This window comes from Anoplophora glabripennis, unplaced genomic scaffold (assembly GCF_000390285.2).
Source record: "Anoplophora glabripennis isolate ALB-LARVAE unplaced genomic scaffold, Agla_2.0 scaffold32, whole genome shotgun sequence".
In the NCBI taxonomy this organism is placed as follows: Eukaryota; Metazoa; Arthropoda; class Insecta; order Coleoptera; family Cerambycidae; genus Anoplophora; species Anoplophora glabripennis.
This window is the reverse complement of record NW_019416220.1, coordinates 1,228,638-1,244,256: the sequence shown is the minus strand read 5'-3', so window position 1 is coordinate 1,244,256 and position 15,619 is coordinate 1,228,638. Positions and strand designations below refer to the sequence as shown.

Below are 15,619 nucleotides of genomic sequence, written 5' to 3'. Positions count from 1 at the left end.
ATTAACAATTTATATACAGATTTATTATAAGTGTAATATACAAATATAAAAATATAATCCATTATTTCAATTATTTTAATTTTTATTCATTAAATTTTCTCAAAATGATATCTCTATATCTACACTTATAAATTAGCACACATTCTATATATCTTTTCTTTATATTTTTTGAATTCAGACCCTAGCAACAGGGGCCAGTTCATGGGTATGGGCATTAACACATCTACAGGTTCTGGTACGACACCATTACACAGAGGTAATCTATATGGTCATCTTTTTACGAGTTACAAAAAATATATATATATATTGTGTAACTGAAACAAATTTTAGCACTAGATCTATCTAATATACGAGTATAATCTATATATTATTTTGTTGCAGATCCCATACATCAATTGCGTCCACACAATGAGAATTTTTGTCCATCTAATACAGTCATCCAACCATTTATTTGTGAGTTTCTAAATCATTTAATATTTTTGGTACTGATTTTTTAAAATGTTCATTACTCCGCTAAATTTTTCTTAACATATACAGTGTGTTTTATGTTGACTTGCAGTATTTTAGAGCACATAGGTATCGATTTTAATTTCTTTTTTTTTTTTCATTATAGACTATAAGTGTCAATGAGATCTACTTCACCATTTGTAACTTTCATTTTTACCCCATTTTCAGTACCCGCTGATGCAAAAAAAATTAGCCAAAAATTGGTAATTTCTTTAAATAAATAATTGAATTGTACGTATGCCTATCTGCTAATAAAAAATTTGCTTTGTAACAGATCATACAGTATTTGCTCTAGTAATTACAACTTTTAAAATGCAGTATTTAGAATACTCAGTATAAGCCATTTTAAGTTAAAGTTTATAGCTTTGTTCAAAACGATGAAAAAATTTGGTTATATGAAATGGTTTAGATGCAATACAGTAACACCTTTTTAATACAATGACAAATCATAATAAATACCTAGGTGAATATTGGAAATAGAAATTACAAACAGGATTTTGTAAGTAATGATTAATACTGCAAAGAAAATTATAGTAACGTCAAAGAATAATAAAAAATTATCAAAAAATTTTTAACAAAGTAGTTCAATGTTTATATTTTCAATACTTCTTTATTTATTTGAAAACAAGTTCATCACTATAGCGTAACATTAATAGCGATCTTATCAATTAAAGATCCATTTATACTTTCTTAAATATGAGGGCGTTGCTGCTCAAAGTGAAACACACACATATTATTTGATTACTTTCAACTTTTTAAAACAATTCTTAGATTTCAATATTGGCCCGGCCCCAGGTCCTTGTAAGATTTGTCGGTATAGCTCCAACAGTCAACCAAAAAGCATCTGTAAGTTTTGACTTGATTATCAAATCACAACTAGTTTCTCAAGTTATACGTTTCTAATTCTCAGATCTACAGCATTGCATACCACAATGCCCCGCTATTGTCACCAACCACAATTTAGTATATGCTACATCTGACTTTGTCGGGCGTAATGATGTTCGTAAGTTGTGAAATTTGCAGTTAAAGCCAATATAATTAAAGATTTTTTTTTTCAGGTCCATGCGTTGTTTACCTTCCTGGATCTAATATTCCTTCGAGTGTCCCTGAAGATTCTAATGAAACAGCTCCAATATATATAGGTAAGTTTTCTTAAATCTACCTCAATCTAATTGTGAAGATTATCCTAAAAGTCAAAGGTTTGTGCGGGAGAAGGTATAGCATGATTCAGCACAAAACAAATTAACATTGATTTTAGGACTTTTTATTCTTCCTAATCCTCAAGATGTATATACAACAGAAGTGCCAAGGACACAATTAGGCAGCCAAAGGCAAAGAGGAAGCTACGCACATGGTTCAAATCTAACTAATCCATTTTGGAATATCTATGGTACATTTAACAACCATGCACCACCACGTTATCGTAAGTGTGTAGTTAAAGTTATCAATCTAATTCAAAATAACTAAAACTTCTGATTTTTTTTAATTTCATGAAAAATACACTGTTATTCATGTTCTAATATATTTGACATTTTAGCTGGTTACCAAACACAACGTCCACAAAGAGGAAACCAGTCCAGGACAGATTCAGGTATTTCAGGCAAATAAAAATAATTTATTTACATTTCCACATTTTTCATTTATGTTCATATGCCATGTTATTTTATTTCTACTTTTATACATATTTTTAAAACTATGTTTGAAACTTATTAGGAACTATTTTCAATATACGTTAATCCTCTTATATTTTGTTTTATTTAAAATAATTTAATATTTTATTTAAAATTAAATTTTGCCACACTTTATATACAGTGTGCCATGCATCAAAAATGAAATGTTCTCATCGTTTCAAAATTAAAAATATTTGTTTACTAAAGATTCAGCTCAAATATTAAATTACATTTTCCTCCTACTTCTTTTGTTGGTTGCACTAAATTTAAATTGTCTACAGTGCTCGTTGAACCAAGATAGATAAAAGCCAACAAATTATAGGAAATATTTATTTATAAACAAAAACCAAATGCTAAGCAAATACTGAAATTTTGAAATTAGACAAATTTGCAAAGAAATTAAACTATAATTTCTTTTACAGATACAAATAACAACTTGTCTTTAAAAAACTTAAAAGAAAATAGTAATTAAAAATACAAAATACTAAAAAACATGCATTAATGAAAACAGTGTAAAAAAAACATTTTTGTTAATCTTCAAACAATCCCACTTGTGAATCATCTGATACAGCAGGATTATTTTTTGATCCCAAATATATATGAGGTAACTAATTTTCTTCGACATTGGATTTTTCCTATAAATAAAACAAATTTTACAACAAAAATTAACATAAAAAAGAAACATATTGAAAATAAAGTTGTATTTACATACATTTATGTTAGTGATCTTTTGATGTCATACAGAACAGTATTTTTTTGAGAAAGGGATGCACATATTAAGCTTTTTTTTGGGACTGAATATTAGTGACTTGTAGTTACTATTTCTATCTCTTTTGATCTTAGTTTTCATATGGTAGTTTAAATCTCTTCATTCACTCATACCACACATACTACAACATACGACATCACTAGGGAAAAAAGCCTATTGAAAGACAGCTGATAGAAAAATTAACAAAATGTGAAAATGTTTAAACATAAAGATAATATTAGCAAAGAATCCTTTGACACAAGAAAACAATTGATACTTGTTAAAAAACAAAGTAAACCTTTTTATGTTGATAAAATTTTATAAGTAAATTAAATAATTACCATATTTTTCTTCTTATCGGGTGCATTTAGAAGTTCTCGACCTGACCTCGCTGTTGTATAGACAGTTTTCACTGCACTTTCAAAATCAAGCTGTAAAGTGTCACCAATAAAAACAAGAAACACTTTTTGTTGAAGATAGCAAAAAACAAAATTGAAAGAAAAATTGTGTCAGAGTGAAAAAAGAATGAATAAAGTTACAAACTTACTTCTTCATATTTTCTTGCTGATGTAGAACATTCTTCAACATTGGTAACCGATACATAAAACTCATTGATTTCTACACAATGTCCAGCTAGGAGTATTTCGTTTAATGAAGTATATCTAAGTATAGAATAGGTTGGAACAGTTTTTTTAAACCTGTACTTTCTTCTTAAAATTACCAATAGATTTATTTTATGTCGGATGGGTACTAATACTGTTTTATGAATCTTTCTCCTTTGTTTTCCATGATGTACCAAACGACGTTTTTGTTTGCTGATCTCAGCTAAATAATTGAGATTGACAAAAATGTGGCAACAGGAAAAATATTTTAATTTACTCTCACCATATTTTTTAGTTGATTCATATGCAAGATATTCAGGTACTTTAGACTTGAGGCCCATAGTGTGTACAGGTTTATCTGCTTTAGCACAGTCATGTTCAAGATTTTCCAAGTCTACTATTTTCTGATCCCTTATAGAATGCTCATCCAACTAGAAACAGTAACCCAAAAAAAAAAGAACAAAATATTTGTGACTGAAATAATTTTCTTCTAAAATAATACAGTGACTTAAAAACCAGGACATAGGTACCTTAAATTTTTTTGGGACACATGTCGATTGACTTGATTTCTTTTATGTATGACTTCTAGATATACCTGTTGAACTAGGCAACTGTTGAATTTCATAATTTATAACACATAATAATATTTTTTGTGCATAGACTTAAAATTTTATATATATGAAGTTTCTGTTTGAGTCTTATAAATCTAGGAGACATTGGAAATATCTGATGAAGAAAAATTACCGACACTGTAATTATAACTACTTTTGTGTGAAAATTTATGACAATAGAGCAGACTCTATTATTTACCAGTTATAATCAGCAGTTCAATAATTAGCTATTTTTTCATCTTCAGGAATTCCAAAGCCTCCTAAATTTTTAAACTGAAAAAGAAGCTTTGTTTAAAACTTCTAATCCCTATACAAAAATGTCTACATTATAAACTGATGAAATTTAAGATACTAGGGTTTTATAGTATTAATGCTTAAATCTATGTGGCTAGACTTTTACTTCCTAAACCACTCTAAAAAGCCTATGGATCAACCAGCTGGGGTTATTGTAATTATGGGTTTGGCAAGGTATATAGGAAGAATTTCATTGAAATTGTGAGTTTGATTTCATTTTTAGAGGGATGTACTAGTTCAATGAGCCATACAAAAAGAGCTTACAAAAAAATTGTTTGTATCCGATTCTTCTCCACTATCATAATTTATCAGGGCAGGTGGTAATGCAGGTTCATTAGGTCCATTATGTCTGGAAGTGTCTGGAAGAACAAAAATACATGTATAAAGGAGATGTCCTTAGATGCAGAAAAAATTTAATGTCTACATCTACAAACCTATATCTTCATTCCTGGAGAAATTGATACATGTAAACAGGCATAAAAGAAAGCCGTTCACCAATAAAGTAACAAAAAGAGTGTCCATGATAAACATAATCAGTGGATTTGCTACTTCTATGTCATTATATAAATCTGCAATAAAAATATAAAATATTATATTTTATCATTATGGGTACCTACTGTAAAAAATCATTACACCTACATTATTATTAAACTTACCTTGTAGAATTGGTTCATTTTCTTCTTCCAGCACCTGGATAAGTAATAGCAATGACACTGAAATAACAAAATATTTGATCTTGCTGACTAATAAACGAATACCTAGTACTTATTTAAATAATAGTGAAAACAAACATAAATTACAAAAACCTACACAATGTCATCCAAACAGCCATGTTGTCTCAAAAAGTCAGTACAGCACAGCACATTCAAAACTACAGTTAAAAAAAAAATCAAAATGTATCTACCTATATAAAACTTTCGCGGTAGTTCTTACGTATCACCACGGATAAAAAAAGGGGTCCCTTACCACTGACCTCTATTTAAGTTGAATGATGTAATAGGGCGGGAAATCTAAATGATTATGATTTTTTGGAAAACAATATGATGATCACTAAAATAAAAAGTAAGTACATCATTTTGGATAGTTGGATACATTCTTAAATTGCAATGGGGTACTATTGTACTTTTTGAGAGAGAATCGTACCAAATTTACTACCTGCAATTACAATAATACGCTTAAGGAAATCTCTTTTACCTACGTTCAACGCGTTTCAAGTTTTTTCTACATAAAATGTAATTAACAGAATTGTAAAGAAAAGCATGTATATATATTATATTTAAAAAAGTAATCTAAATGGCAGTTAATCAGTAAAAAAAATATAATTTGATTTCGTAGAAGAGGCAGAGTGAACGCGTGAGTTCGTGAGTATAAAACCCCATTCACAATCAATTCGCGGGCGAAGTCTGACTTGGCCACGCGTGCTTACCTTTCGCATTTCAATGTAGCCGTTCAGAATAAAATCTCGAGCTGGCAAACGAGTTGAAGTGCGCGTGAAACCTCGCAAGCTGCAAACTTTGACGTCCGTGCCGACTTCCGTGCCGGTTACGGGATATGCGCAATATGATTGTTTTAATACATTGTCAACATAATTTTAATTTTATGGAATTTTGAAATTAGTTTAACCATTATGTTGATTAACCACGATGGAAGAATGGGAAACTTATTATCCCCTCTTTTACAGGTAACAAATGCTGTTGTTGTTACTTAAAAAGACAGCTATTATAGCAATTCGAGCAAAAAAACTCCATTAAAAGACTTCTGGGTCTTGGGGGAGTAAGACCAATTCTAACGGCCCGGAGAAATCATGAATTTTATGAAAATTTTCTTCGTGAAGCTCGTTTCAGTGAGCCCAACATTTTTTTTTCAATTTTATAATCTGTCAGATTTATCATAGTGGTCTGTAATTGGAGATACACTGTAATAAAAATTCGTCGCTAAACTCGGGAGCAGCTTGGAATTGGCTCACTTTAATAATTATTATTATGGATTATTATTGTACATTTTAATTTAAAATTTTGAAAACAAACAAAATATAAATGTAACCTAAAGTATACAACTAAAACAGCTGATTTAAGTTGAAGCCAACGCGCATGTACCAAGTGTCGCCTGAATTTTATTCCGAATGGTCAAATCCGTGCCGAAGTGTAAGTTGGCTAGCAAATTGATTCTGAATGCACCTTAAGTGTTTTAAAATTTCGGATCTGGTAGATAAAAATACAAATACTTTACTGTTTACAAAATATTAAACAATTTTTAATAATAAATTTAAAAATAAATCATTATTCCGAGTGGGAAATAATTTACCTGTGATCTCAATTAATATAAATTAATAATTTAAAGAATCGATACGGCGTAAAAATCGATTAAAATAATACTTAAAAATCTTAAAATTATTCGAGAATTTTAAATGTCACTGATATTTGAATACATACATTTGAATAATATAAAATACTTTAAAATACGTATCGCACATACGTACCACAGATTGTAAACTTCAAGAGATGTGAAAACGCATAATAATGAGATACTTTCAACTGCTCTTAATAAAATTTACTTCAGATGAATATTAATTTTACAATAACGTAGGTATATTTTATTTGCATTTGTATGGATGAAATTACTTAATACATTAGACGAATTCTTTCATTCATAATTTTCAAATTATATTCTAAAATCAGATCAACTGATTGGTTAATTTTAAAATATTGTGGCAATTTTTTAATTCAGTCAATCAGCTGCTCTGATTTCAGATTGTATTCTAAAGATTATGAGTAAGAACTTAGCTATTGTCACAATTAATATCATAATTATTTTTTTAAACTAGTGAGATTAAAAACTATATCAGATTTAAAATATTGAATTTTGAGACATGCCAATTTAAAGGACTTTTTTAGCGAGCTACCGTTTTACTGGTGGTTTGGCGGTTATAATGTTACTTGTTTAGTTGATGCGTTGTTTTAAAGTGATAGAAAATTAAGTATATTTCCATTTCTGTTATCAAAGTTATTATGACTAAAATTGATTGATGATTTCTTCGATGATCGAAGCGAAAATATAGAAAAGTACATATTACATACAAGTATATATATTTATTTATTCAAAATTTGTAGTCAATAGTCTGTCTTTCGTGTATAAGTACCTATATTTTCTTCATACGTAAGAATAATAAAGATCAACTTCTTGAAATATTATCCGTGCTATTTGCATAAATTGGAACATTTGAAAATAAGAAGGTACGGGAGACAAATAGTATTAAAACATATCTAAAAAAACATGTTTTACTTTTTTCAAACAAAATCTACACCAAATGTCAGAAATAAAAACATACATTTTAAAGAGAACACGAACAGTATATAATAGTTGACATTAATGGTGGGGAGCATACCATTCACCATAACCGCTCCGGATAATTAAATTAATTAAAACCAGAACATCACTAAAAAATCCTTTTATAATTTGTTGAGATCCAGCATCCAACAAACGTGCTAAATTAATGTTTCTTAATTGACCGAGTCCTTGATATGTAGTATATTTAGGTAATAAATAACCAGGATCCAAATATCGATTATATTCAGGATGTTTTAGGAACGCCCTAAGCGCTCACCAGTATTTTGATTGGAGTTGGGAATAATTTCGTTGGGTTTGTAGTTCGAGTTGCTACTTTTGGATTGGAACACAGAACTTCTTCACAATTGGTGTTGAAGTTTGTTGGGCGTTAACGCTAAAGGCAAGGACGTAGTAGCATTAGGGTGTCGTAGTCATATCATTCGGTACCCTCAACTGCCGCCAAATGTACTTATTATAACCCAAAAAATTAAATTGTTCAAACTAGTGTACAGCGCGGTGTTAGTATAATGCGACAAACTTTAATTTTTGTCGCCCTGTATGTCAAACACAGAAGACGATAGGCTTTAGGTCCGCAGGAAAAAATTGTTTTATTTTTTTGTTTCATTAGCTCCTTGTCGTACCTTTTTTTAAAACACCCTGTAAGTTAGATAACATGCAATATACAAACGAATAGTTTGTCAGCTTTCTAAAACAAAAACTTAAATTTAAGAAAACAAAAAAAATGCAATTCATTTTATCAGTTGAGTAGAGGAATATGAAATCCTACCGCGTTTCTATTTTAGGGAGCATGAGCATCACTTCATTTTGCAGCAAGCAAAATTTTTTGTTGGGATTAAATAAATAACTTTTTGCATTATCAGTACACATGTGATCGATGCCCGAGTTTCAATTATCATAACAAAATAAATTAGAACTATAAAATATATGTATATATAAATTTAAAAATATTTAGAAAAATTGTCCATATACAACTTTTTCATGTGTTGGTATCAATTCTTCACATTATAAAAATAACTGTTTTAACATATTGTATTTCAAAAACAAGGATTTCAAGACAAGTGCTTAGACTTCTAAGGAAAATATTCTTCAATTTGAAAGACAAAAAAAGTTCCCTCATTTTTAACACCCTTGTGTAATTCTAAATTTGTCTAACTAAACAATCCCTATAAACTGCTAATTTGTACTAAAACATTTAAAACTATGCAGTTGCAAAATAATTTTAATTTAAATAACATGTACACTTTTGTGCATGCACACAATTTCACTCCAATATAAATAAAATATTTACATATAATTTTTTTCAAAAATTCCAACACCCTGTTTAGTCATAGCGGTTTCAAAAGCAAATATTCTTAAATTTGGACGAAAAAACAATTTTAATACATGTTGTTCACTCAATAGTTATAAACATAGGCATTTTTTACTGAAGTAAATAAAAACAAGAGCAAATTATGTACTTATTGGTTCCAGATACATATTCAATTACATATTATGAGATTGACAAATTTTTAAACATTTCTTCCAATACGCTAAAATTATCTTCGTAGTCTTTGTCAGATTTGATCAGGACGGTTATGCAGCTGCGTTTCAGTCCTAATGCAGCCCCCAAGTCCACTCGACTTGGCACGTAAATGTAAGATATGTTTGCCTCTTCACACACAGCTGGTAAATGGCACATGATTTCGATGGGCATCACGTCTCCAGCGAGTATAACTATACCTCGAACACCCTTTCGGATTCCCCTTTGAACATCTTTCAATCCAATGAGAAGATTATGGATTCCTCGCTCCTTTGCTGCGATTGTCAAATTAGTCATTAGTAGATAAATATAATTATATTAAATTCTAACCAACCTTTTTTTATTAACTTATAGCAGTTCTCAGCATACTCCTCTGTCGCCATGGGTTTAGCGATTACAGTACAATTAGCCACTTTTTTTTCATAAGACAGCTGAACATTATTCATTATATAATATATACTTTTGGTATAATTGTATTTAGAAATCAACATTACAGGAAAATTAAAGCAACAAAACAACGCTAACTATGACAAAACAATACACACAGACAAAAAACGAATTATGCAAATCATGGAACATAATGCGTCTTCGTTATATCCATTGAATCATGGATCTTGAATCCGGATCTTAAGATACTTCAAAAGTGCAGTCCAATCACTTTCGTTTGAATTTTTAATTTGAAAACTGAAATAGGTGATAGCACAAAATAAAATATCTTAGTTGGAGACATGGCTCAATGTGGTATCCAAAAAATCCAATCAAAAAACACTAATATATTAGTCCAACACAATAGAAACATCCACTTCCAGATCATATTTATAAGATTGCCTGAAAAAGGCAAGTGGCTCAGTTGGCGGCATCATTGAAAAATAATATGTTTCAACTAGAAACAGCTAAACTGCTTTTGTGAAGCTGTGACTTTTCGAAGCAGTGCTTGCGGGTGCGCTCGCGTTCATTCCTATACTCCTATCCTATCATATTTCATAATATTGCGGTTCACACCTTCTATGCTATCGTGCAAAAACATCATTTTGTAAAAAAAAGCAAAATCGAAAAAATATATACTAACGGCTTATTGCTCTCCAAATGGCTAAAACATCAAGCAAAATCCACCTACTACATTAGGTCTGTTCCAACAAGAGTCAGGGATTGGTTCCAAACCGTCAGAAATGTGCATCCAACTAATTCTTGCGATATATTCACTGAAGATACATTTAGAATTTTGCTGGCCAAACATTTCGAACGGTTGGGAACCAATCCCTGACTCTTGTTGGAACCTCAGAGTACTTTATTTATTAGTCTGAGGTTGGAACAGACCTAATAGCAACCCTCTAGCCTTGTAAACTTTCAGAAAAATCACATACCTATTCTTTTGGGGTGTCGGAGCAGTCAGTTCTAGTGCAACCTACATATGTGGTGCAACCGCAGAACAGCGTCAAAATCGCAGACAGTAACACCGCAACATATCTCTTAATTACAACTAGTCCATGAGACGAATCCAAGGCATCTACATACACATTATTAGACATGGACATCTTTTTAGTGATTCGTATATGATACGATTATATCTCGTGTTTCAGAATACGGAGCTCATTTTGAGATGGCATCAAATAATTTACAAGCGAAATATAATTGAAGTTCAAATTTATTAAAGAACATTTATTTTTGTATCTGGATTCGCATGAATCGGTTCTCGGTTTATGACCCAAATTAAAGTTTAAGGAGTCGCCTTTGTACATAGACCATATATTTTTTCAGAAGTTAAGGCCACAGAAAAAAATACAAAAATCTTTCCATGGACTTACTGAAAGCTCGAGAAATTACTGCACGAAATCAATTACATTGACTGAAATACAGTGAAATACATATACACACTTCACTGCTGAACTGTTATAATTTTATTCAGTGCGGCATAAAATATTTCCATTAGAAATGTGTTAGATTTGTGAAGGAATGATGACGCCATATTATAGAGGCTAAGTTCATGGGCAATGGGAAAGATACGTTATGCGGGGTAGGTATTTAATTGAAGAGTTAGTCATCTTGAGAATATCTCAATCAACGTCAGTTATTAATTAGCTCCTCTTTACAATTATCAAATATTAAAATGTTCATACACCCCATCTACTGACTAATGAACGAATTTATAATTCCTTTAGATCAAAGGCAACTGTAACTGTTCCAAATAATAATCTCTGTTCAGTTCCTCGTAAATAGATGGCGCGTCGAGCAACTAACATATTTTTCAATATCCAAGGCTCCAGATAAAAACTAATTATATATTTTTAATAAATACTATAGACCATTATCTCTTTTAGAAAAAATTAAGGCCACAGGAAAGTCCAAAAAATACCTCAATGAGAGACCAGGGAATGCAGGAGTGAAGTTGTTCCTGCCTTCCAATCCCGGTTTTAGCTGTTTAAAATTTTCCAGATCAACAAAATGAAATTGCCATAGTTTGCCGTCTACTGATAACAAACCGTAATAACTGTAAAAATTCCTAAAAAGTCAAAAGCAATCGACATAATGAACACAAAAATTGTATTACATTTCCATTCTATTGAGAAAATGGGAAATTAGGAAATCGAATCTTTTGTCATTCACGGTTTTACAACTTTACACGACGCGCCATCTACAGACCGGAAATTGTAATAACTGCAAATAATTCCTTGCAAGCAAAGGCAACTGTAGTACTTTGGAATCAATTATTGTTTCCAGTAAATAGATGGCGCTTCTTGCAATCACGTTACTAAATTATCCATAAACTACAACCAGGCATTCATATAAGGACTGAAAATTTTCGGAACAGATGGAACAGAAAAAACTGACAAAATTCCTCTATACTGGGCTATTGCATAAAATGTATTTTATTAAATTGTACATATTAATTTGTTCACAAATTTACAAACTTCGTTTTTATGTAATTTATTATCACTGGATTTGTGGGATGTTTTAAAAAATAGAATTAAAACAAATTTAATTTTTATTAATTACAATTTTACATTGAACATGTGAAAAGACTAAATTAGAATTGAATACAAGCTACAAGAGGATAAAGAGAGAATCAAAAAATCACCCCCTTATTTTTTTGTCTTTCTGTCGAAGAAAAAATATAAAAGCCCAAACTTTTAGTAAAATTTACGATGAACTTATCATAAAACTACTTTTATAGTACACTATTTTTTCATAATATACCATAAATATGCAATGAATCAATCGAAATCTTGACTTCATCGATTGTGGAGGGTCAGCAAATTAACCAAAATATTATGCAAGGCAAATATATGATGTGTATATATCACTGTAATTAGAAATAGGGGAGGATTCTAATACCTACGTGATAAATACAAAAACAAAATTTTGATTTATATCTTCAAGATACAATAGTCAATTGTTTTTTTTTATATACCTATATTTCATTGACATCGAGATAAAATTTCATACAACTTTAGTCTTTACCGTTTTTTTCTAGATAGAAAGGTAAAAAAAGATAAGAGGAGGTAGAATATTATGTGAATTACCCTTTAAATCATATTAAGTTTCACAATAATGTTTAATATTATTACAGATAATTTAAACTGCGGCGATACATTAATTGTAGATAAATTGATGAGACCAATATCAAAAATATAATCCTAGCTCCGGGTACTAAGAACATACATCTTTGAATGTTGCTGTTTTGAGACGACTTCCATTTGAAGAATTCCTGAAAAAGAATTTTACTAATGTTATACTATCCAAGTAAATCGAAAATATTTAGGAAAAAAATTAGTTATTAAAAAGGAGTGTAAATATTGAAGGTGTGATTCTTGAAAGTTCGTTAAATTCCAGAACCGCTACAATTTAAAAAAAAATTGCCTTTTGCTATGAAGCAGTTGAAAACACCGTCATGTAGAACTAAACTGAGAATTGCACTGGATCTGGATGGATCAACCCTTTGTCAAATATTAATATATAAAATGAATCAGTTTTAAAAAATATATTTTCGGGAAATGCTGTACCTAAGCTGTCACAGGTTATTCTGCATCTCTAGGCATATCTCACGGAGGCGATCACGCCATTAGACGCGTGCGGGTGCTTCCTGTTTCCTGTTTATATTTTATTTTCGGGGCCAACTTTCAGCTTTTTTATTCGACGATCCGATTTTAACTACTCATTAAGGATACTCTGATTTAATACCGAGTACCGACAGGAGTTCTTCTTAGGTTAGTTATATGTTGGGTTGGGTCTATGAAAATGTAGACGCGTATACTGTTCCTTTAACTATAAATAGATATATATTTACTTATCACACCTTGAATGAATAGGGGAAAATTATCCTCATTTTGTAAAAACATGAACCAAGCACGTGTTTATTAGTTTTGCGATTTGTAGACCATATTCCGATATTAAAATAATATATATGAGGTGTAATCATCTGTCTTAAGAAAATATTAAATTAAATTACTATTAAATTTTGTCCGAAGTAAATATAGCTATTACATAAGAAAACGTGCTTTTTCTGCTGCATATTTACACCCTGTATTTGGGATTAGCAGGATTTTAATCTACAGGAACTTTTCTCTTATTTGATCACAATGAATCTACTCTTGGGAAATTCGAACTTTTCCGTAAACCTTGTACCTACAAAGAAAAACGAAACTATAATTATGTACATATGGTACCAAATGTTTATGTTTCGACCATTTACGTTTTAACGTCGGGCGCTTATTTTTCAATTAAAACATGTGGGAAGCTTGAAATACGATGTACTTATTACCTAACTGTTTGATACGCGTGCCCAAGGCTTTAAGAACGTACCGTAGGTGGTTCAAAGGAGTAATACACATACATATTATGTATGTAACTATTTGTAGATGTGTCTAGCAAATAGCTAAATATTATTAATTTAAAAACACATACCAGATATACGGAAGTTATTAAATAATATAATCCTGCAAAGACATATCTTTTATTTTTGTTGCTGTAATATCACTCTTCACTCATCTATATACAGGGTGTTCCACCTAAGAGGGATTCTTCTGTAACTCTGTAACTGTAAAATTTATACAAAAATGGTTTCAATAAAAATTGTCTGGAATCACGTGGGCCAAAAAAAATATGTTTAGCTCTACAGGGTGCTCCATTTCGCGTGCCCACTGACAAAACTCCAGTATCCTCTGAAAGTCTACTATTAGTAATAGTAACTCTTGGTGTAATTGGATGCGATAAGAGGATGTGCTGTGCTGTGCTTTTGTAAAGTCCTATGTATCGACGTTGTACTAATACAATTGCAAGGCCTTCTTGGCGCTGTTACATAGCTACTGTTTCGGACTTTAGAAAATAACCTGATTTTTCTGGAGAACTGTTAAAGATAAGTATGGACAACCTTATATCAGTCGAAAGGGCATTCAATTTTGCATTCACCCATGACTATTAATATGGGTCATTCCATTTGAAAAAAAAAAGTTTTTCAACTCGTAAGATTATTAAATGTAAGTCTCAGTATTTCCTAGGCTGAATAACGGACACGTTTTGCTCACAGATGACAAGATAGAGTAATTTATGCCAAAACGAACTGTGAAAACTGCAGGTTTGTAACTCTTACGGTTTAGACGCTATTTAGCTTTATTTAGAGACCTGAAATTGTGATTTTTTTTCAAAAGATTATCTCGAAAATGGTAAGTTTTAAACACCATGTGCATTTAATAAACTCTACCTAATATTAACCAAGGAATTCAAAAATGCAATAATATACAGGGTGTTCCATTTAAAATAACAAAGTTATGTAGCGCCCACGCGAAATGGAACACCTTAAAAATATTTTCTATACATGGCCCACATGATTCCAGGCAACTTTTATTAAAACCAGTTTTTTATAAATTTTACAGTTGCAGAGTTACAGAAAAATCCCTCTTTGGTAGAACACCCTTTTACTTAAAACTTTTAGAAAAAATTAAATGGTAGTGTCAAACGTGCTGACAATACGACTAGATTAAGGGGGCGATTTAGTATGTATATTTTTACCATGTAACAGAGCTTCAGATGAGGACACAAATCGTCGAAGAAACTAACATAATTGAATATTATTATATATCAATGTATTCGCAATGGTTCCCGCTAGTGAGTGAAATAAATTTCAATGCTCATGAGAACAGAAGAATAATTTAAATAAATCCCAAAGTACCTCAATTTTAACCATACTGTTAGTCTGACAATATATTGCATTTACGACGGAACTAAGTCAGGCACAATAACCAAACTACTTCACTCACTAAAACGGACACTTAGGATCATTTGTATTTAATTTTCAGATTAATATTTATTAACAATTCTATAAT

At 30.7% G+C, this 15,619-nt stretch overlaps 1 long non-coding RNA gene across 1 annotated transcript; it reads left to right on the top strand.

Moving 5' to 3' along the window:
- Positions 1 to 1,597: 1,597 nt before the first annotated feature.
- LOC108906251 lies at positions 1,598 to 2,146 on the top strand. Its single transcript, XR_001964291.1, has 3 exons — positions 1,598 to 1,649; positions 1,766 to 1,930; positions 2,045 to 2,146. It is a non-coding gene; the product is annotated as an uncharacterized LOC108906251 (long non-coding RNA).
- The last annotated feature ends 13,473 nt before the right edge of the window (positions 2,147 to 15,619 follow it).